Genomic DNA, 21,582 nt, shown 5'->3' on the forward strand with positions numbered 1-21,582 from the left:
ATTTCTGGGTGAAGCTTAAAATATTTTGCATAGAATACCTGGCATCAAGTCTGTGTGTGTGTTTACACATACAAACAAACATACACATATAAATGCATTCATACCTATGTACACACATACACACTCACACACACACACACACACGACAGGAAATGGCTCAGAGGGTCAGAGTGAGTCCTGTTCTTACAGGAGACACAGGTTTAGTTCTCAGAATCCACAACAGCAGGCTTACAACTGCCTGGAAGTCCAGTTCCTGAATACCTGGCGCCCACTTCTGGACTCTATAGGTACTGGCACCAACCTATCTACAAACCCAGCATCCTACATACAAAATTTACTAATAAAATAAAATTTCTTCATTAAGATAGGGTTTTAGTATGTAGCACTGGCTGTCCTAGAACTCACTATGTAGATCAGGCTACCCTCACAGTCACAGAAATCCACCTGTCTCTGCCTCCCAAGCGCTGGGATAAAAGGCATGCGCTATTGCGCATGGTTAAAGACAAAATGAAAACTTAAAAAATAACTGAAATAACATTTAACCTTAAGATGTCCAGTATTTTTACATCATCTTTATTTTGTGTATTTAGCTTGCTATTTGAAACACATTTTTTTTGTGTTAACCGCCCCCCACGCACTCACATATACACACACATATATATTTACAACTTTGTTTACATAGGAGGCTTTTCTTTTCTTTTTTTTACATTTTAGTTTTATTGACTTTAAAAATATTATGAGTTGTGAGCACAACGAGATACTATTGAAATGATCCATAATTATAATGAATAAATACGAAGACACTCGTTTGCTCTATCCCTGCAGTAATTGAATCAGGGCATTGGAGCGACTGACATTAAAATGACTGACTGTGAGTTTCCAACTCTCCTTATTGTTAGTTAGAGCCAAAGGCATCTCATAAACTGGGTGGAGGGAAGAGTGGAACAGGAATCAAGTTAAAATAGCCATAAACCTCTCAGTTGTCTGAGGGACGGTTGGAGAAACAGGAATTACTTTTGTAATTTTAAGTGAAAAGTTGTTTACTATAGAGAATTAGCTAACATATCACACACACACACACTACACACACACACACACACACACACACAGAGAGAGAGAGAGAGAGAGAGAGAGAGAGAGAGAGAGAGAGAGAGAGAGAGAGAGAATGAATCCCGAAGACATGCTCATTACCCCGAGGCTCCACACACTGAAGAAATTCCTAGAATAAAATGGTTGGGCTGATTGTGAGCAGAGCAGCTCCTGTCAATGCCACCAGAGGACGGGGTTAGGAAGGATGGATGGCAACAAGGAGGGATGGTCAGGGGTGACTGCTGCGGCTTAGATGGCAGCTTCTTATTGTACCCCTTTAAACAAACCAGAGGGCAGTCTTATTTGAGTTTAATAGAAGAACAGATTAGGTAAAAATCTTAACAGCTACCAAGAGGATTGGTAGAGAATAACTCATGCACCTCAAGTTAGGCATAGAACAGTTGAATGAGAAAGGAAACGCATGGACTTAAGAGAACTTGATGCTCTTCCAGAGGACTCAAGGTCTGTTCCTAGCACCCATGTTGGGCAGCTCACAACAGTCTGTCATTCGGTTCCAGAGAACCTGGCATCCTCTTCTGGCCTCCATATGCACATGCACATAGACATACCTACACACCAGCACAACTGCAGAAACACAACTATTTTTTTTTTTAATATTTAAAAGAATGGAAAAGCACCCTTCAAGAATGTAAGTGGGTTAGTGAGCTGAAGAAAGGACCCAGAGCCTCTACAGGACTCTTTGAAGCAACACAATTGGCAGCTTGATGCCAGCTCGTGACCAGTACTGCACAATCACAGAATTATCAAGCAGACATCAGCATGTCCTTATAGGGAAGTGCCAAGTGCCAGCCTCAGCTTGGGGAAGGATTCCTGAGGAGGGGGTGTTTGGGAGCAGGGAAAGGACACCTGACAGGGAAAGTATAACCTGACCGCTCTGTAGTCTGCTCAAGATGGCTCCCTAGACAGCTCTCTGCTCAAGACAGCTCTCTCTTGCTAGAAAAAACATTCTAAAAGCTCTCTGGATAGCTCATGGGTTTTCCAACAAAAGTCAGAAAGCCTGCCAGACAAATTCTATAAAAGTACTTCAATAGTTCTCTAGATCGCTCAGATCATGCAGACAAAAGCCCAGACTTACTTACACACCAATTCTATCCAATCATTTACCCAGGTTCCCTTTTGATTATCCCATGAATCAGCATTTTATGACCTTAGTCCCTTGATTCCTAGAAGAAGACAGCAGGTATTATTTTTGTTTTGTTTTGTTTTGTTTTGTTTTGTTTTGTTTTGTTTTGTTTTGTTTTGTTTTAACATAGCAAATGAATCCAGAGATCTGGTTGCCTTTGTAAGCATAGACAATAGCTAGCTGGGTGGGATCCCTGTCCTGAGACTACCATTTGTACCACTCCTGACCTAAATTTGCTCCTTCCCAGACTGACCTTGAACTCAATAATTTGCCTCAGAGATCTGTGTGCCTTTGTGTCTCTGACAAGCTGGCTCATTTGTGTACCTGCCTTGTTCTTTTAGGTCTGTGAAGCCCCTCATATAATTCATGTCACATCTTAATATTTTGCATAGTTGAGAAATTTATATTTTTAAACTCATGTTTTTAGAGTTCTTTCCCACAGCTTTAAGGGCTGTCCTGAAGGTCACAGCATTTACCAGCTTGCTGAGGAACGCATTCCCGCCTATTGGACTGTGTCTAGTTATTGTGGAGCCACTAACTTTGACAGGGACTGCATTTCCCAAAGAAGGAACATGAATATATGTACATTATACAAAGAAGTTTCATGTCTAGCAACCATCAGCACATGTGGAGGCCAACAATCTGCTAGCTATACTCCAGGGACAAGAACTGTGTCACATCACCCCTTCCACATGGCGATGTAGGACTCAGTAGAAAGGCTTGTGTCTCTGCCCTTTGCTTGCCAGACATAACCCAGCAGAGCACTAGAAACTGCCTGTTTCATTTCTATCTCCACAACTCTCATGACTGGATCAAGCCAACACAATCAGAACCATAGTCAGATCTCACGTGTAAGTGTGAAACCTCACTGTCACGATAGCAGAAAGCACAGCAGAGCAGATCTGCCTTCCATATCCACTTCAGGTAAAGTCCCAAGTCACAGCATAGGAGTCCCTGGCACCCACAGTGAGGAACTAATAGGAAGTCATGAGAGACCCATGTCTACCTTATGCAGGAAACCACAAACTCACTCACAGAAACAGGAAGTTGGTTTGTGGCTGCCAGGTGTAGTTCTCATGTGGTCTGAGGAAGTTCTAGGGTGTAGTATGGCGGTGTGAATACAGTTATCAAGACCATAAGTCACACAAGGAATTGGTCTGAAAGGGTGCATTTAACATTTATAATAATAAAAATATTTCTTTTATAATAATAAAAAATGGTAAAAACATAGCAGAACTCTGCATAGTTGAGGGTTCTGCTGCTGTGCCCTCCTGTCTGCCCCCCCCCCCACTCCCGTAGCCATATACAACGACTCAGGCTTGAAAAGACGCGTGCTTCTTAGCTATTCTATTTTAGACTCAGGGAATGTTTAGGGGCTAATTTGTAGTCAGTTTCTTTCATGAGGGTAAGGTGAAAATCAGCTTAAAGCAGGCAGTGTTCTCCATCTTTTGTTACTATTACAACATTTTAAGGCAGTTTATAAAAAGTAGAATGTTATCTTGGTTCACACTTCTACAGGATTCTATCCAGGGCACATGAGGTTGTTGCTTTAATGATTGTGTGTAGGTGGCCCATTGTGGTGGCATCATGCTATGGAGCCAACTGCCAACTGCTCACTTTATAACTGGGGGGTGAGGGGTGGAGGCAGAGGAGGCTGGAGACCCCACCAATACCTGCCAGGGATTCACCCCTCAATGATCTAAAGCCCTCCCCGTAAAGCCTTTCAAAAGACCTCCTTGTGAGGTCTTATTGGGAACCAAGCCTGTAACACATGGTCTGGGGAACATTTCCTGTCCATATTACAGGAGAAGGAACAACTTATAAAAAGCAAGAAATTATTGGTTATTTTACAGTAATAGCTGCCCTAAAGCTAGAGGACACATACCCAAGAAGCTCTGTTTACAAACACAAACCTCGTGTTGATCTCACAGGCATTTTATTAAACTAACCGCTACAGAGAACCTGGAATATGAACACCTCAGAAGATATTTTCCAATTGGCACCCCCAATAGAACAATAGAACTTAACACCTTTAGGATGCCAGCAAGCTCACCAACCTATCATGAACTATCTGTCTCACTCTCCCCGCCTCTCATCCCTGCATTTGCTCCCTCCAGCTCCCACCCTCTCTCTTATACTTGCTTTCCTCCCTCCATGGACGATCTCTTGCTAAGTTGTACAGGTTAGCCCCAAACTCAACAACCACCCTACCTTAGTCTCCTCAATTCTGAGATTGTAGGCATTGTACCAAGATGCCTGTCTTGATTTTCTTCAGTTGATGTTTGACCAACTCACCTGAAAATTTAAGCTGCACGGAGAGCAAGAATGGTTATTCAAGAAAACAGAAATTGATCTTTAGATTAAAATATACATATTTGTATGTAAAGCATAGAACACTGTAACATTAAAATCCAAACCCTTCGGAGACTGCAAACAGGTACAACCCTGCACCCTCAGCCAGAGCCAATGAAACCATAATAACAGAAATTTCTTTTGTGCTTTAGATCAAGAATTGCTTCATTATTTCCTAAGCTCCATGCCAGTATGTATGTATGTGCACTGATTTTTGGAGGGAGAACAGGTATAAAAAAAATTGGCTACATTATTGCTATGAATTTTAACAAAATGTAAGGGGTTGAATTGATCTGATAGTCACAAGTTCTGAATCAGAGAGTCTACATACACATCTTAGGAAATTACAAATTACAAATATTATAAACAAATATGTATACTTTAATCTAAAGATCAAGTATTTGTAATGTCTAGATCATATGCTGTCTGGAATATAATTTCCAGTTCTCAGAGATGAACATGGCATCTTTGGAAAGTCAAACGCCCACGACCCATGGCTTATATTCAGAAATGGTGCTTCCCTTGGTCATCCAAGAACCTGGCATTTTACCCTGCATCATTCCTTCCACCTTTCTCCATTTTCCCAGAGGATGTGGCTAATGGCTTTTGAAGAAGAAACTTCTCCTAACTCTTGAATGCAAGTGTATTATGGAGGAAACTATGGCTTCCTCCCTCCCCAGGTGTATTTCTTAGCAGAAGGAATTTGGATACACAGATGGGTCTTTGTACATGTTTCTTATATTTTTGGTTGTGAGCCTAGCAATAATGGCTGAGCCATCTCTCCAGCCCTTTGTACATGCTTCTTATCTCAACCCAATTTCAAGGTCAGCTCAGTGTGAACTTTTTACCCGCCCAGGATTCCTTCAGATTCATGTCTTCTTTACAGATAAGATGATGGCTCCCAGTGCTATCCTGATGATACCACGACTGCTTAGGAAACAGGAAACATCGGATGGAAAATGCAATCCATTATTTGGTTTCCAGATATCTGGATGCTTGTTATGGGGAGATTATCATATCTGGATGGTGGTATGTTTGCCGGATCCATGGGTGGTAACTAGGGTCCAGAGAGAGAAGAACCAGGGCTAAAAGCAGTGAGTGGGAGAGTCTGGGGAGAGAAGATGGTAGAACTGACAGATCACACACAGGAAGTTCCCAGAGCACCCATGACCGGGAGAAGAGGCAGTGTATAGAGTATGGAGGGTCTCAGCAAGGCTGGTGTAGGACACCAGGGCTGGGCATGCTGAGGTGAATACGGACACCTCTGATGGCATCAGGTATGCAAGATCTTCAAGCTTTTTTAACCAGTGAAGGTAATTTTATAGGCACAGTCCTGTGACCCTAAGATTCTCTACACATCCCTGACCTTCAAATATAATCATTTGTCCACTTATTTCTGCAAATAAATGAGGGGAGCCAGAGTGACAGAGGTGCCACTGAGAAGGGGAGTCACAGTACTGCAGTCATCTGAATGTTCCAGTTCAAATTTCCTGTGGAATGTGTCGAGTCACTAGCAGGAGCTCCTGTGGTCAGGGTACATACATCCAGTGCTACTGAAGGACCTTAGAAGTGTTCTCTTTGCTCTTAATTTTTGAAGCAGATTATAGAGAAGTAAGCCTATTTCCTTCTTACATGTTAGGAGAATTGATCTGTGCAAACAGGCAGAGTTGCTGTTTCTGCTTTGGAAGAATATTAAAAACTGACTATGTCTTTCTTTTTCTTTCTTTCTCTTTTTCTCTATGTAGCCCCCCCAGCTGTCCTAGAACTATGTAGATCAGGCTGGCCTCAAACGCACCAAGATCCATCTACCTCTGCCTCTTTAGTTCTGGAGTAAATGTGTGAGCCACCACACCTAATGACTCAATTTCTTTAATTGCTATAGACAGCTATGTATGAAGCAGTGCTATGTGGTTTTTTATTTTGTTAATTTTGAGATCTCTGTCCATTTTGTGGAAAGTGGCATTTTGGGAGGGGATCTTTCTTTATGGCCAGCCCAGGAATAAGGAGTGATGACCTCTGCTTTAGAGACATGGAGTGTATTGATCACTGTCCTCATCCCATGACAGCGTAAAGAAGGAAAGGCTCATTCTGGCTCACAGACTGAGCATCCCACCTATCACGAACGACAGCTGAAATCTGGCAGGAACAGAAGTGACTCTATCCATATTGACAGGGCCACAGAGCAGCTGGTCACACTGTGTCTGCAGTCAGGGAGTGAATGCATGTGAATGCTGACTTTCAGACCATGTTCTCTGTTTCTCCTTTTATTCGGTCCATGGCTGCACTGCAGAGGAAGGTACCTCCCACATTACCCTCAGTGGGTCTTCCTTCCCCAGGTAAACCTCTCTGGACACGCCCTCAGACTCTCCAGAGGGGTGTCTCTAGATAACCCTAGATTCAGTCGGGTTGGCAGCAGGGGTTAACCATCACAGGACTAGTCATAGTCTCTGTTTTCTTCTCCGTGACTCTGCATTAAAGTTTATTATATGCAATGATTTTTCACAGAATTGGCATCTGGTTTAATTTCATTATTGAGCTCTTTCCCCATTTTAAAGTTTTCTTTCTTTCCTGATGGCTATCAGATGGCACGATCCTTCGTTGTATAGTCCTAGGATATAAACTTAGATTGATTTTAGAATGTTCTTTTCTGGCACGGGTGACTGATGCTGGGAAATTCTTGCTGCCCAATGCATTCTTCACCTCCCCAAGCTTGGATGTTACATTCTCACTCCCACTTGGTTAAAATACTTAAGAATTTTCCCTCGTATTTCTTCTATGAACTACTTAAACCAGTTAAAATCGTAAAGTGGGATACTTAACACTCCTAAGCGCTTTTCCTTGCCGTACCCCACCTATTTCTTGTAACTTTCAAGTATAGTGTAGACGGGTACTGTTTCCTTACAGTTCTGTACTCCCTCTGTTCCAGACCCAATATAAATTTTCGAAGACAAACTACAGGAAACTTTTGTCAGTTTTGTTTAATAATATGGTGCAACTATTTACAATGTTGCCAGTTACAAGTAGCACTTGATACTTGTGACTGAAGAAAGGTTACAAAGTGTCTGTAACACAAATGGTGGCAGGAAGAGGCGCCTTTAAACTAAGCCTTTGAAACTGTATGCCCCTTCTTCTTTAAATGTTAAGTTTCAAAATTTGAGGTGTAGGGTGTTTGTTCATTTTGTTTCGGTGGACTCTGCTCCATGCAATGACATAGTGCAGAGCCCATGTCTGTAAAACTGTCTGATCAAAAATACTTTCAATAAAGGCAGGACATGTTCTCACATCTCTAAAAATCTAACTAACCACAACTTCTGCAAACTGTGAAAGAGCAACCTGTGATTTTCACTCAAACCATAGATTTATTTATACTGTGAGCCATGGCACAATAAATGATATTTTAGGCCCATAAAGGAAAGAAAATTTAATACAGTGTGGTCTGTGATGGCATGGGTTTTCTCAGTCACTGTGGATGGCCAGACTAATTAGGATATGTGAAATCCACTTAAATCTTACGTGTTTGCTATTAGAAGCCAGTCAAGACTTTTACTTCATAGAAATTAATAAGATCTGATAGTAGTTGAGAGACTGGACATATTCATCCCAACATTAACAACAGGCAATATACTGAAATGCTCCGTTGGCATCCAGTAAATATGCACTTCTTCATGTATCAGTTACTTTCAAAAATCCTATTAGCAATGAGAGAGATGGTTCAGTGGTCAAGAGTAGTGGATCTTACCCAGGAGGGGACAGGGATTGGTTTCCAACACCCAGATGGCAGCTCAGGACTGACTCCAATTGAGAGGGGGCTGTTGTGGCCTCTGTGGGCACTTCATGCTCATAGTGTACTTACAGGCAGGCAAAACACTCATCCACAAAATAAAACCAAATAAGCTTCAACTATACTGTTACCTCTTCTGAGTTTCAGACGATTACCAGGCTGTGTACGCATTGTGTATTGATTACATTAGTTATTTCCGAATGAGCCAAAAAGAAGTTAGCTGACACTTTCCATTTGCTTCAATTATTTTTGTTGGAAAACACCCCAAGAGTGTGCTTCAGTGGCCCAAGAAACACTCATCCCAAAGAGGTCCAGCTGAGGCTCTGCCCTATACAACACGGATAAGGAGTGTCCTGGTTATTTATGGTAGAGATGCTTTTAAAATTCCATTGCTCAAAAAACGTTCAGGCATTTTATGCTTCTACACAGCCCAGTCAACTCTGTCCTTCTGGTGATTTCTCTTCGACCTCTCCCCAGGTTCAGGAACTTGTCATAGAGTTGAAGATATTTTTTTCTACAGCATGTCATTCATAGACATAAAGTGAAGGTGATTTGAGCCAGCATAAATAAGCAAAATTTCTCTTTCGTGGTCTATGTCTGTTACTGGACCCTTCCCCTGCCATTCCAAGTGCAAACTGCTTGTGTGTCAGCACATGGAATGAAGCGGAGTCCAGCTACCTACACAGCTGTATTTCCAAGATTCTTTTGCGAGCTGGCATACTGGATCTCAGCAAGGGTTTGTGGTTACTACAGTTTGAACATGAATATTCCCCATAGACCCCTACATTTGGCTTCATGGTCCCCAGCTGATTAGCGCTATTTGGGAGGTTGTTAAACTTCAAGATGGTGGAGCCTTGCTGTGGGGAGTGGATCACTAGGGTCTCAGGCTTTGAAGTTTTAAGGCCAGTCCTAGCTTCCAGTCTACAACCTAATTCCAGATTGTGAATGCAATGTGACCAGCTGCCCCACTCTCCCATGGCCATACCTTCACCGTTGTGACTGACTCTCCCTGAATATGAGCAAAAATATATACTTGCTGTCTTACATTTCACATAACAATGGGAAAAGTAACTAGCAGGCTAAGTGGGAGAGAGGACAAAGGAAAGAAAGGAGATGCTCTGTTTCTCCTGTTCCTGCTGGTGTTTAGCTGACAGTTGTGAGCTCTGAACATGGCTGCCTAGCAGAGGTGTGGGTCCCTGAGTCCCTGTTAGCTGAGGTCTCACTTCTTCAATACTAGTTCATCAATACTTCGGCAGGGCACTCCAGACACTGGCTAGTCAACAGCTGCATCCCAAACTTTAAACTCTCTCTCTTCCCACTTTGCTCTTTTAGATCCTACACCTCACTTCTAGCTGCCTCCTGTCTCTCAGTCTTTTCAATAAATCTGAACCGAATTTGCTGGGAGCCTCCCAGCCTGGAAAGATTAGTGGTAAAGTCACAGAGTAGGACTCTGGTGATGGCCTTAAAGTCTGAGGGTCTCAGGGCTTTCTAGCTCTCTAACTGTACTGAAATGCTGCTGATAACTTCTAAACCGTCCTAAAAACTTTTTTGCTCTTTCTGAGGGTAAAAGACTGACTACTGGCTTAGGTGATTAACATCTGTAGCCTAACAGGGGAGGATTAAGCAGTGTGGCCTTTGTTCTATATCTCAGCAGGAACTGCTGCGCTCTAACTTTCAGCCTGCTAGTCCAAAGTTGCAGGAAGAAAAAGGGACACTCAGAAGAGTTATTATAGCATTTATTACTAAACTGTAAAAAGTTTCCTATGAAAGCCATCTAAGAGGAAAAGCACAAAGATCCTAAGTGGGGAAAGGGAAAAATTCTCTAAGTGGGGAAATGGAAAAGATTTCTACTCTAAGTGCAGAAAGGCAAAAAATTCTAGTCTAAGTGGGGAAGGGCAAAAAAATACTACTGTCTATTTTGTCCTCAGTATTTATACATCTTTCAGAATACATGATCCCATGTTACAAAGTTCATCACAAGTTCACACAAAACAATCAAATCATAAATTGAAATAGAAGTTTACAACAGAGAATGTTTACATGCATATCCATTGGGAGTGATTATCTAGCTAAACATCCCTCACCTGTCTCAGCTCCACAGGTTCACTGACGGTTTAAAACCATAACTAAGTTATTAGTGAAGTTTTGTATAGATAATTTTTATCTACAAATTTTATCACCAGTCAATATGTTATCTTCTGTCCTAGCACCTATAATACATCATTAGTTCCCCTTTTGTGACCCTAGGTTAATTGTTTTACAACCTCTTGGTATGTTCTCTGAGTGGGAGAAAGTTTGGTTACCATCTAAGAACAATTAACTGGTGACACTTGGGAGACTGGCAGAGTTCTCATTGCAGTTTTGACTATCAGAAAAGGACCCAATAGCAGTCCCACTATAAAAGAGCTTAATAATCACTGATAATTCTTATAGGATCATGATATAAACTTAAGTCATCTATTAGTCTATATAGCGTCACTACTAGACAGTACATCTCCGTGGATCTGCAGTGATCTGCTTCAAAGGGCTGTGCTACTAATTAGTGATTGTTATGTATGTTAATAATAACAGGAAAATCATATTAATAGCAGGAATCTTTCCTAAAATGAATCCCTTACAGCCTTGCTTAATAAGGTCGCACCTGTCACCGATTATGTAATAATCCAAAAGCAGGCCACTTCAGGATGATCCCCTGCTAGTTAGTCAGCTTGTCCCATCACAGCTCCTGACACACATTCTCTTCACTCACTAGTCTAGATTTAATGCAAGACTCCAAACAGGGTCCTGGACAACAGACCCTAAATGTTTGTGATCTGAGATTTGTCTTGTTCAGATTGTCTTTGAGCAAGAGAAAGCCTTAGTCATGGAAAAAGCAAGATGTTAGAAATCCATGGTTTGTGCCCTGCAGATAAACCATCTCTTAAATGTGAGTTCAGGGAAGGTAACATAGCCATCACAACCAGGCTACAAGTGACTTGTGAAGACGCCAAGCTGTGCTAATGCTGCTTCTTGCCTGTCTGGAAAGTTACACTGAGAAAACAAGAAGCTAAAAGAATGTTGGACACTCAGCTCTGCAGTCTTCCCACACACTTCTTGTACCACTGCAGCCAATCTCAGCACAAAAAACAGCTACAGGGGTTTTTGCTTCTGTGACTGGACACAAACTGGTGTATCTATTGCTGTACCTTCAACAAATTCTTGTGACAAAAATGAAACATTATCATCTCCATCTTATCTCCACTTTACAATGAGGGAAAAGAATCAGAGATGTTTTCTTGCTTGCTCAGCAGTACACAACCTAGGGTGAGAGTCTGGACCATATCTTGCTGACTTACTGTTTGTCACTGAGTCTGAAAACATCACGTAGCATGTTCTTTGTGGCCGACAGAGCTGTGCATAGAATTGCTGCTGGTGAAATCAATGGCTCTCTAACCAAGCATGAGCCATGCTGGCCTTTGCTCACCATGCTGCAAACTAACTGATACCATTTGGTAGTGGTTCTGAGGACATTCCACTTCATTTCCTTGCACTTCCAGCAAGTATTCATCAGTAATAAAATTATTTTCAACATAAACAACAAATGTTTTATAGGAAACACTCAGGACTTGTCTGCCCCTATTTCCTGTCCATTAGGTTGGAGATAGCAATGTTCTTCAAGTTGAATGAGTTTATTGACTGGAAATAAAACATGATGTTCTTTTCTAAAATCATAGGAAAGTTAATAATATAGGGTATTATTTATTTCTTCTTCTTTTTTTTTTTCCTGAAGTCCTGGTGTCTAGCTACTTTATTTCCATGGCTTGTGGAAAGCAGGAAGGCTCATTAATTTCTCCAAATACATGTACCTTGGGTCCTATCTAGAACTTCAGAATGTGAGCAGATTTTTGGAGCATAAAATATTTTCCTACTTTAAATCATGCCCCGATCTCCCATATCGTCATTTTCCAATGCTCTGTGGGGATTCTGTCATGTTCAAGCCACTGGTCTGTCTCCTCAGTGCACATAAAGACACTCAGAGAGCAAATCTCACATTCCTCTGTGGTTAGAGTCGTTTGTATAATTACTGCTTGGGACGTTTCCAGAGCACTATTAAATGGTGGTGCCCCCTAAGACTCATTTCATTTGTTCATTAGAAGTCTAGGACCTGTATCCTCCATGTAGAAACAGTAATGTGTCAACTTGGGTGTGCTGCCGCTTGAATTTAGGTTCACTTTCTCATTCTGTGATCTGACCTAAGCACCTCTGTCTTTAATCTGCACAGTGCAGCCTGACGGGTTGTGAGTGTTAAACAGGATGCTCCATATCCACAGCCCTCAGTGATGGCCTGGCACTCTTTACTGCTATAAGAGACACAACGTAGGATGTGCTGAACCCATTCAAATAAATTGAAGTGTTCTTTGAAGAGCATTTTTATTAGCTAAGTGTGTTCGTACATGCCTAAAATCTCAGCACTGGGGAAACAAAGGCAGGAGACTCAGTGATTTAAACGCAGCCTCAGCTATATAGTGAATTCAAAGCCAGTGTAGGAGACAGACACATTTAAAAAATTAAAATAGATTGGCTTAAAAATGGGCCTAAGCTTAGTGAGGCCAAGTTTCCAAAAACACGTGTTCTCATGACCTGACAACTACTGAATTCTGCTGTGTTTCTCTTTAACCACATAGCTTCCCAACTTAGATGGTCTAAAATTGTTCTTTAGGATTCTGAGCTTCGAGGCTCCGCCTAAACCTCTCCCTGGGCAGTGTGGAGCGATAGTCAGAACATGGCTGTCAAGTTGTTTGTGGCCCTGAGTTCCTGCTGTCTCCCAGACCACCTCTTTCCATGGATGACTGTTTCCTGCTTACATGAAGCTCCTGCGTTTATTTATCACAGTCGTTGGCTCCTTTACCCATCTGGATCTTTCCAGCACCATGCTGACGCTCTCAGCCCAGAGCCACAGCAGATGCTAGCCAGCACAGTCATCTAACCTCTAAGAACTGCATCATCTTCATGTTTAATATAATTTTGATGTTCTTCCCTCTGCTACTAAAACTAAAAACCCATGGGTTGCTGAAACAAAGAATGTCCAGGAAAAATTGTCTGTCAGGGTCTCCAATCCTCCTGAGCTAAATGCAGCTTAAAGGCAACTTGTAATTAGCATTAGCAGCTGATTCTACAGCCCCTCCAACCTCACCCTACAGAAGAGTCCATGTGTTCTGCATTTTAACAGAGAGAGAGAGAGAGAGAGAGAGAGAGAGAGAGAGAGAGAGAGAGAGAGAGAGAGAGAGAGAGAGAGAGATATGTGTGCAGGGTCTTTCATCGCACTCGCACTTAAAAAGTTAGCAGTTTAACCCCAATCACTTCTTCTTGGCTTCTGGGAAGAGGCTTGGAGGAAGGCTTGGAGGAAGGCTAACTGCTGAAGCTGTTTTAAAAATGACCTTGCTTCTGCCTCTTCACTCAAGTCTTTCCTGGGAATGTTTTGTTCCTGGTCATCAAGCCCATTGTGGGTACTCCAGGGGGCAGGGTGGGGGACTTTCAAACAACCAATAGCTCCCAATTTCCCAGAAAATAAAGGTCTAAAGAGAAATAAAGTTTTATGAGAGGGAGTCTTCCCAGCACTTTGGTGCAGCAACCGTAAAAATTTCTCAGTGCTCAACTTCCCCATGTTGGATCTATCAGGGAAGGGTTTAGATCTGGTTGTTGTTAGAGCCATGTAGTCAGTTCCATCTGGGGGCTTGTGTGAACTCAATTTCACCTCATTGCAGGCTTCTGTGTATGATTAGTACAGAGTCACTTAAAGCCAAGCTAAGGCTACCTTTCCTGCCTAACAAATCTGGGCACATATTAGTCCACCAAGGACTGACCTGAGTGCAGAAGCTGGATGTATAACGCAGAGTTTGACTCTTTCTTTAAGTCATAGGCAGGCAAGTGGTTAGCATAGAAATAACTGTAGGTAGAGAAGTCCATGTGTGTAATCTCAGGGGCTTGGATATAGATCTGTGGAAGTTTATTTGAGTGACAGCACAAGCTGCATCTGTAGCAGGGAATCCTTAATACGTGGGGCATTGGTACCTTTTGAGTGTGAAATGTCTCCCAGGCTTGTGTATGTAACACTCAGTGCCCAGGAGGAGGTGCTATTTGTTAGGTTGTAGAACCTTTAGGAGGTGAGGCCTTGGTGGAGGAAGTGGGACCCAAGGTGTGGGTCTTGAGGATCCTGAGGCTGGGCTAAACCTGTTTCTTCTGTGTCCTGTTTTGCCAAAGTGTGAGCAAGCACATTCCTACACCACAAGCTAAAGCCACTCCCACTGTCACGTCTTCCCCTCCATGACAGACAGCATCCTTAAATGAGGAACCTGGATATACCCTTCCCCTCCAACACTGATTCTTGTCAAGCACTTGACCACAGTGATAGGGAATGTAATGGATGCAGACAAGAAATCCTGAGTGACATTTCTGATGCTGAAGGAGCATTTTCTGATTCCATGACTGGGAAATGCACAGACTGTCTCAAGAGAATAAAAGAAAACAGAATGAATTTAGAGGGTAAAGAAGTAGTTGTACAAATGTTTTTTTTTTTTAAACCCAATAAATTAATACATATAGCACCTTATTTTTAGGCCACAATGACAAGAGAAACAAACAAACAAACTAACTAACTAACTAACTCAGATGTTCAGCTTCACGGAATGGTAACAGGACCGGAGGGTGTTGGTGACAAAGAGCTGCAGTCAGTGGTTTGGCAACCCCTACATTCCAAAAAGAGGCTCCTTGTGCTAGGGAAAACTTGGGGCAAGGAGGTCACAAGAGCCAGCTAATCCTTGTCAGAATTCTGACTCAAATCAGAGAAGAGTCTCTAAGGCTCTCTAACTTTGTGAATAAAAATGGAAGGGGCAGGAGGTCACAAACTCATCTCTGCGCATGTAGCTAATTCATCACAACAATGACCCAGAAACCCAAATACTCTACCTATACCTCAGAGGAAGAGGAGGGAATAAGGATGTAGGGAGGGCTGACCAGGAAGAGGTAGAGTAGGGAGAAGAGGTGGGTGTGATCTCTGTATGTTGTGTTGCTGTATGACATAAAATGACAGCAATAATTATAATAACCCTACATCAATATTTCCAGGCCTATGCTCAGCTGTACCTATGTGATTATTAGGACTCACGGCCACAACTTTAAGGTCATAGAAAATTCTAGAATGAGCGATATCTCTGTGACTTCTGCTTTCATGATGTGTTTTGCAGGCAAGAATTTTTTTCCTGGAATTTTGAGATGATTTGTTTTAAAAATGAGCCCATTTCAAAAGGAAGGTTTTTTTTTGTTTTTTTTTGTTTTGTTTTGTTTTTGTTTTTTACACCACAGGATAGAGTTTCAAGATCATGAACAATAAATTCAGTGGTAAGGTCCAATTTCAACTAAGTACTAAAAATTGTTCAAGCCATGATTCCTGTTCTTAACTGTATGGAATGTTCTGAATTTATAAAAGCTCCGAGTGATAATAAAATTAATTTGTTTTCCCAATTAGAATACTTTTTCTTTCTGTATTGGGAAAGAGAGATGAGGGACAAATTACACCAAGGCTGTTTGATAAGGCCTCAAGGAATTGTATTACTTTACATTTACCTGGGATTATAACCAGTGTGTGTGTGTGTATGTGTGTGTGTGTGTGTGTGTGTGTGTGTGTGTGTGGCTATAGACATATACATACATGTATATATGTACATATGTACATGTATATATGTATTTGTACACATATATGTATATATACATACACACATACATAACCAGGAAGTCTGCTGTGAAAGAGTCTCCTCTAGAAATGGTTGGGAGAACAAGAAAGAACGGAACAATTCTAATATCAATGGACATGCTAATGTAGGAGGAAGGATTTTGAGTGGTCCCACTCCTAAACAAAGAACTACAGGCGACAAATGACTGCCTCTCCCAGACATGAGCCCCTTATTAACGGTTGTTCAGTGTAGAGCGGTCATACACAGACAAATAAAACAGACTCAGTAGCTTCTAGTTATGCATATCTGTGCACACGCATGCATGTGTATAATAAGAAAAGAAAAGAAAAAGACTGTCAACTTGAGAGTTGAAGGCAGGGGAGGGGTTTAAGGAAGGGTAGCTGAAGAAAGAAAGAGAGGGGAAAAAGTGATAGATTCTACCAACTAAAAACATGAAACTGGTAAGAGTATCCACCATAACTGAAGGAGAAAGAAAAACTTTCCGTGATATAAACAATCCAAAAAATTGTACCCACCACACTAAGCATAAAGAAAATACGTGAAGCAACATTGTGAGCTGAAGAGAGGAGTGAACTTAGCAGAGAGATAAATACCAAGCCATAATTATAAAATACAAAGAACCACTGAGAATACCACACCACTGAAAATCAGCATCACATTGGCCAGAATTAACACACACATTTCAGTAAAAACTTTAAATTCAAGGGCCTGATTTCTCCAATTAAAAGACAATGGTTGACAAATGGATTAGGAAGCAAAGTTCATTAGCCCGCTGACCACAAAAAAACCTCCACATATTACCTTTAAAGATAGACACCACCTTAGAGTAAAAGGATGGAAAAAAGTACTCCAATGAAATGGGACCAGGAAGGAAACAAGTATCACTACCCTAAAACCTGGCAGAATGGACTTCACACTAAAACTAATCAGAGGAGGTAAAGGAGGGCAGCTCATTCTAACCAAGAGAAGAGTTAAACAAGAGGGCATCACTATCCTATATCCATGCATCAAACTGTGGGACACTCAAGTTCATTAAAAAACAAAAGTACTATTGGATGAAAGATACACACTAACATCAATCTATTAATAGTAGGTGATTTCAATACCCGATGTTCTCTAATAAACAGGTCATCTAGACAGAAAAAATTATAAGACTATCAAAATTAATTGACATATATCAAATGGACTTAAGTATCTATAGAATATTCCTCTTAAATATTAAAGAATATACCTTCTATTCAGCAACTCATGGGAGACTTTTCTAAAATGCACTGCATCATGAGACACAAAACAAGTCTTTACAAGTTCAAAAGGATTGAAACAACTTCTTGTATCCTAACTGACCACAATGTAATCAAGCTTTAAATTGTCAGCAAACATATATCCAGTCAATGTGCAAACTTAGGGAGATGAAACAATCCATTACTTAGTGATGAGTGGGTCAGAGAAGAAATCAAGAAATAAATAAAATTTTCCTGGAAGTAAAAGAAAATGAAATCACAACAAAACTTCTGGGACAACTTGAAAGCAGTCCTAAAAAGAAAATGTAGTGCCTACATTAAGAAACTCAGAGCACAAATAGACGGCTTAATGGTGCAACTAAAAAGTTTGGAAAAACAAGAACAAACCAAATCCAAACCCAGTCAACATCAAAAAGGAAGAAAAAGCAGAGCAGAAATCAATGAAATAGAAACAATGAAAGCGTACAATCAGTGAACTGAAAAGTTGGTTCTTTGTGAAGATAAACAAGATTGACAGACCCTAGTCCCAAGAAACCAAAAGAGAAAAAGAACCCAAGTTAAAAGAATCAGAAATGAACATGGAAACATGACAACATACACCAAAGAAACTTAGAATATTATAATGGAATGCCTTATAAACCTGTACTCTATTAGGCTGGAAAACCTAAAATTCTACCAGAAAACCCCTAGAAACTCAAACCCAAGCAACTTTGAGATTCTATCTGTTCCCAGACAGAATGTCAAAGACAAAAAAAAACAAAAACAAAAACAAAAACAAAAAAAAAAAAACTACTAACAACAAGTGTGAGAGAAAACATACAGAAAAAAGGGCCCTCACTCACTGCTAACAGCCCACCATAGAAATCAACCTTCACGTAAATCAGTGTGGAAATTTCTCAAAGAGCTAAAAATAAATCCACATACGACTCAGCTATACCACTCCTTGGCATATGCCTAAAGAACTTAACATCCTACTCCATGGATACTTCTCAGCCATGTCCATTGCTTGCTCTAGGAAATGGGAACAATCTAGTTGTCTTTCAACCAATGAATGGATAATAAAAATGTAAATATACACTGTGGAATCTTATTCAGTTATAAAGACAAACAAAACCGTGAACTTTGCAGGTAAGTGGCTAGTACTAGAAAAATATACACCAAGCAAGGTAACCAAGACCCAGAGAGACAAATGTCACATGTTTTCTTTCATTGGAGGCTCCTAGCTCTAAATCTTCAGATGTGAGTACATATCCTAGAGTAATTTCAAAACCAGGAGAATAAAAAGGGAGCATTGCTGGGTTAGGGGGTGGGAGAGTAACAGGGAGGAAAACAGTGGGTACAAGCAATCCATCTGATCAAGGAAATGGTAAAAGGAGGGCTCTAATTAGGGAGGGGATAGAGATAAATACAGAAAGAGGAAAAAGGGTAAAAAAAATCTATAATACATGTAAGTCTATGTACACACACATGAATACATGTATATATAAATACACATATCTAGTTTAAATGAAAATTTCTTATCTGGGCTGGTGATGTTCTCTCTAAGAGACAAAGACTATGTAACCAGAACACCAACATCAGGCACGAGAGGCCCTCTTTGAATCAGTCAGAGTTGTCCAAGAGACTCCCCAAACATAACAAACTATTACTATTGTTCTCCCCATGCCCCAAGGGTGGAAGGCGAGTCCCTCTTGCTGAAGACACATGGGACAGAGATCCCCAAACTAGAACTGGCCTGAAAGCTTCATCCCTGGGAACTAGCTTTCATGGTACCAGAAGGTAGAATGCAAACTTCTAATAGAAATCAACTAACAATCCTATCCAAGTGGCCTGAGACCCACAACAGTTACCAGCATGGCCTGTTAACCCTAAGGATACAGTCATGGCATGCATATTCGAGGTAATTAACAGTTTTCTAATTGGACTTAAAAGACATGCTCAATAAGAGGGAAATCGTGCCTGGCCCTAGAAACCTAGCCAACTACTCAGGACTAGTAAAGTTATGGATATTGAAGTACCTATACCCATCACCTAAATAAACCAACATTACCCACTTTCTAAACATTTGTCAGTATATCCACAGATACATATACTCCTTACTGCTCATCAAGGAAATTTCTCTTTGTAAAAGATGGAGAGAATCACAGAAAATTATATCCAATCAAAATACAGAATCATGCAGCCAGGTCTTAACAGATATATTTACAAACCAACTCCTACACCGGAAGCTCAGAGAACAACGTGGAAGAGACAGAAAGACTGTAAGAGCCAGCGGATCAGGGAGTAAGTCTTACAGCTGTAAGACTGTAATGTCAAAAGCTAAACCTATAAAGTCTTAACAATGTGACTGTCCAAACATGGGCTGAACTAAGACAATACCAACAGAGAAGCCAAAGTCATGGAAGAAAGTCCAGGAAGGCTCAACTCTATAGAAAGAAGTACAGGCAGCTGAGGCATGCTGATTGGTTATCAATACCAAATAGTTAGCTCTAAAAGCATATATACAAGTAACATTTTACAGACTAAGCAGATCATATTTAGAAAGATATGTGTATGTACATGCACATATATGCATGTAACAACAATTAATGAAAAAAAAAAGAAGTCCATGAATTTGAAAGAAAGCCAGCAGGGATACATGGGAGGAATTGGAGGGAGGAAAGAGAGGGGGCATGATATAATCTCAAAAATAAATGAAATAATAAACATTTAAACAAGAACATCTTTGTGTTTGCTTTTGAATAGTGGGTGTTTACCATCACCACATTTTTTTTGCTCAATTTGCCTGTGAGACACAGAGAAAAGTAGCCAAGGCAGTTCCATAGATGAAGAAGTTAAGGCTCAAGGCAAGCTTAGCTCAAGAAGCTTCCCAAGGCCTCGTAGCTCATCGGTAGAGCACAGGGCTGAGTCTTAACCATTAGCTCCTTCCTGCCTATACCATTTACACCTTACATTATATATTTTATGCCTTTTTAAATAAACTATCTTCCAAACAAAATGAAGAAATAAGGGAGCACTTGGTTTGTTCTATCTGGGGACTTGAGCTTGAAGAGACAGATAAACAAATAATGGAAATATAATCAGCCGAACTCAGGATTATGCCTGTGTAGTTGTGAAATATGTGTGCCTCCAGGCACTTGGGATGAAGAACGAGCAGAGAAAAACAGAGCCAACCCAGCACAATTCTTGGGGTCTACATTAGATCCCAACAGAGATGAGCAGGAGCTGTAGCCTCAACACAAATTTTATGTAAAACTATTTCAGCAGAGCTCCGGATTTCTTGTGAGTGAATCACCTGTAGGATGCATTTCTAGGGTTTACAAGTTGCCAGGAACCTGTTCAAGGATACTGGTTCTCTGGGGAAGGCAGCAGAGGGGGTGAAGCATCAGTGGGGGGCTGCAAGGGGCAGAACTTGGTTTTGCTAGAGTAAAGGTTACTTATAATTAAATAATGCTTACCTGCCTTGACATTGAAGCTATCCTGAGGCGTCTGGTGATTAACACTCAATGGTTACACAACAGGAGTTTTGTAAAGTGGTTCTTTGTCCTTTTCCCTTTGGTCCTTTCAGGCCTGGAGCCCTGAGGCTGGGGGTTCACTAACTCCTTACCAGCTAGAGAAAGTCACAGAAAGAAACAAGAACTTAAAGAAGAGACTCTAATCCTTAGTTCTAAGAGAAAGAAAAGGAGGAACTAACTTTGTATTGATCTTAACGAAAACTTGATTCTAAGAAAAAAAAAACAAAAAAACCCAAAACCCTGTCTGACTGGTGTCTTTGTTCTCAGGATACAGGATCACATGGCATTCCAAGCATCCTTCTTTCAAAAGTTCACAAGTTCAAACATAAATTCAAATCATAAAATTGAATAAAAAGTAACAACAAAGATGTGTTTCCATTAAGACTAGTTATCTATGTATTCATTATCTGTCACTAGCTCCACAGGTTCATTAAAAGTTAAACGCTATACTTCTGATGTCTCAGTTAACAAGGTATGACAAGAAGCACACCGTCTGCCTACTGTCTCATTAGTATTGATAATGAGAAGTTTTGTATAGATAAACCCAGTCAATATCTTATCTTCTGCCCTTGTACATAGAATAAACTGTTCATTCCCTTTTACGGCCTTTAGCTATCAGATAAAGGTTTTACAGCCTAAAGGAAATGTATTCCGTAATCATAAATCTGTTTCATGCCTGCCTTCTGTCTTAGTGTAAGTAGCCTGTGACACACAAAGGCTGACAGAATCC

The 21,582-nt window shown here is 40.8% G+C and overlaps 1 pseudogene; it reads right to left on the reverse strand.

Annotated features, from left to right (window-relative positions):
* Positions 1-2,079: 2,079 nt before the first annotated feature.
* Positions 2,080-2,135, reverse strand: LOC115032401 (U7 small nuclear RNA; annotated as a pseudogene).
* Between the last annotated feature and the right edge of the window lie 19,447 nt (positions 2,136-21,582).

This window comes from Mus caroli, unplaced genomic scaffold (assembly GCF_978045245.1).
Source record: "Mus caroli unplaced genomic scaffold, Mus_caroli_1 scaffold_1, whole genome shotgun sequence".
NCBI lineage: Eukaryota > Metazoa > Chordata > Mammalia > Rodentia > Muridae > Mus > Mus caroli.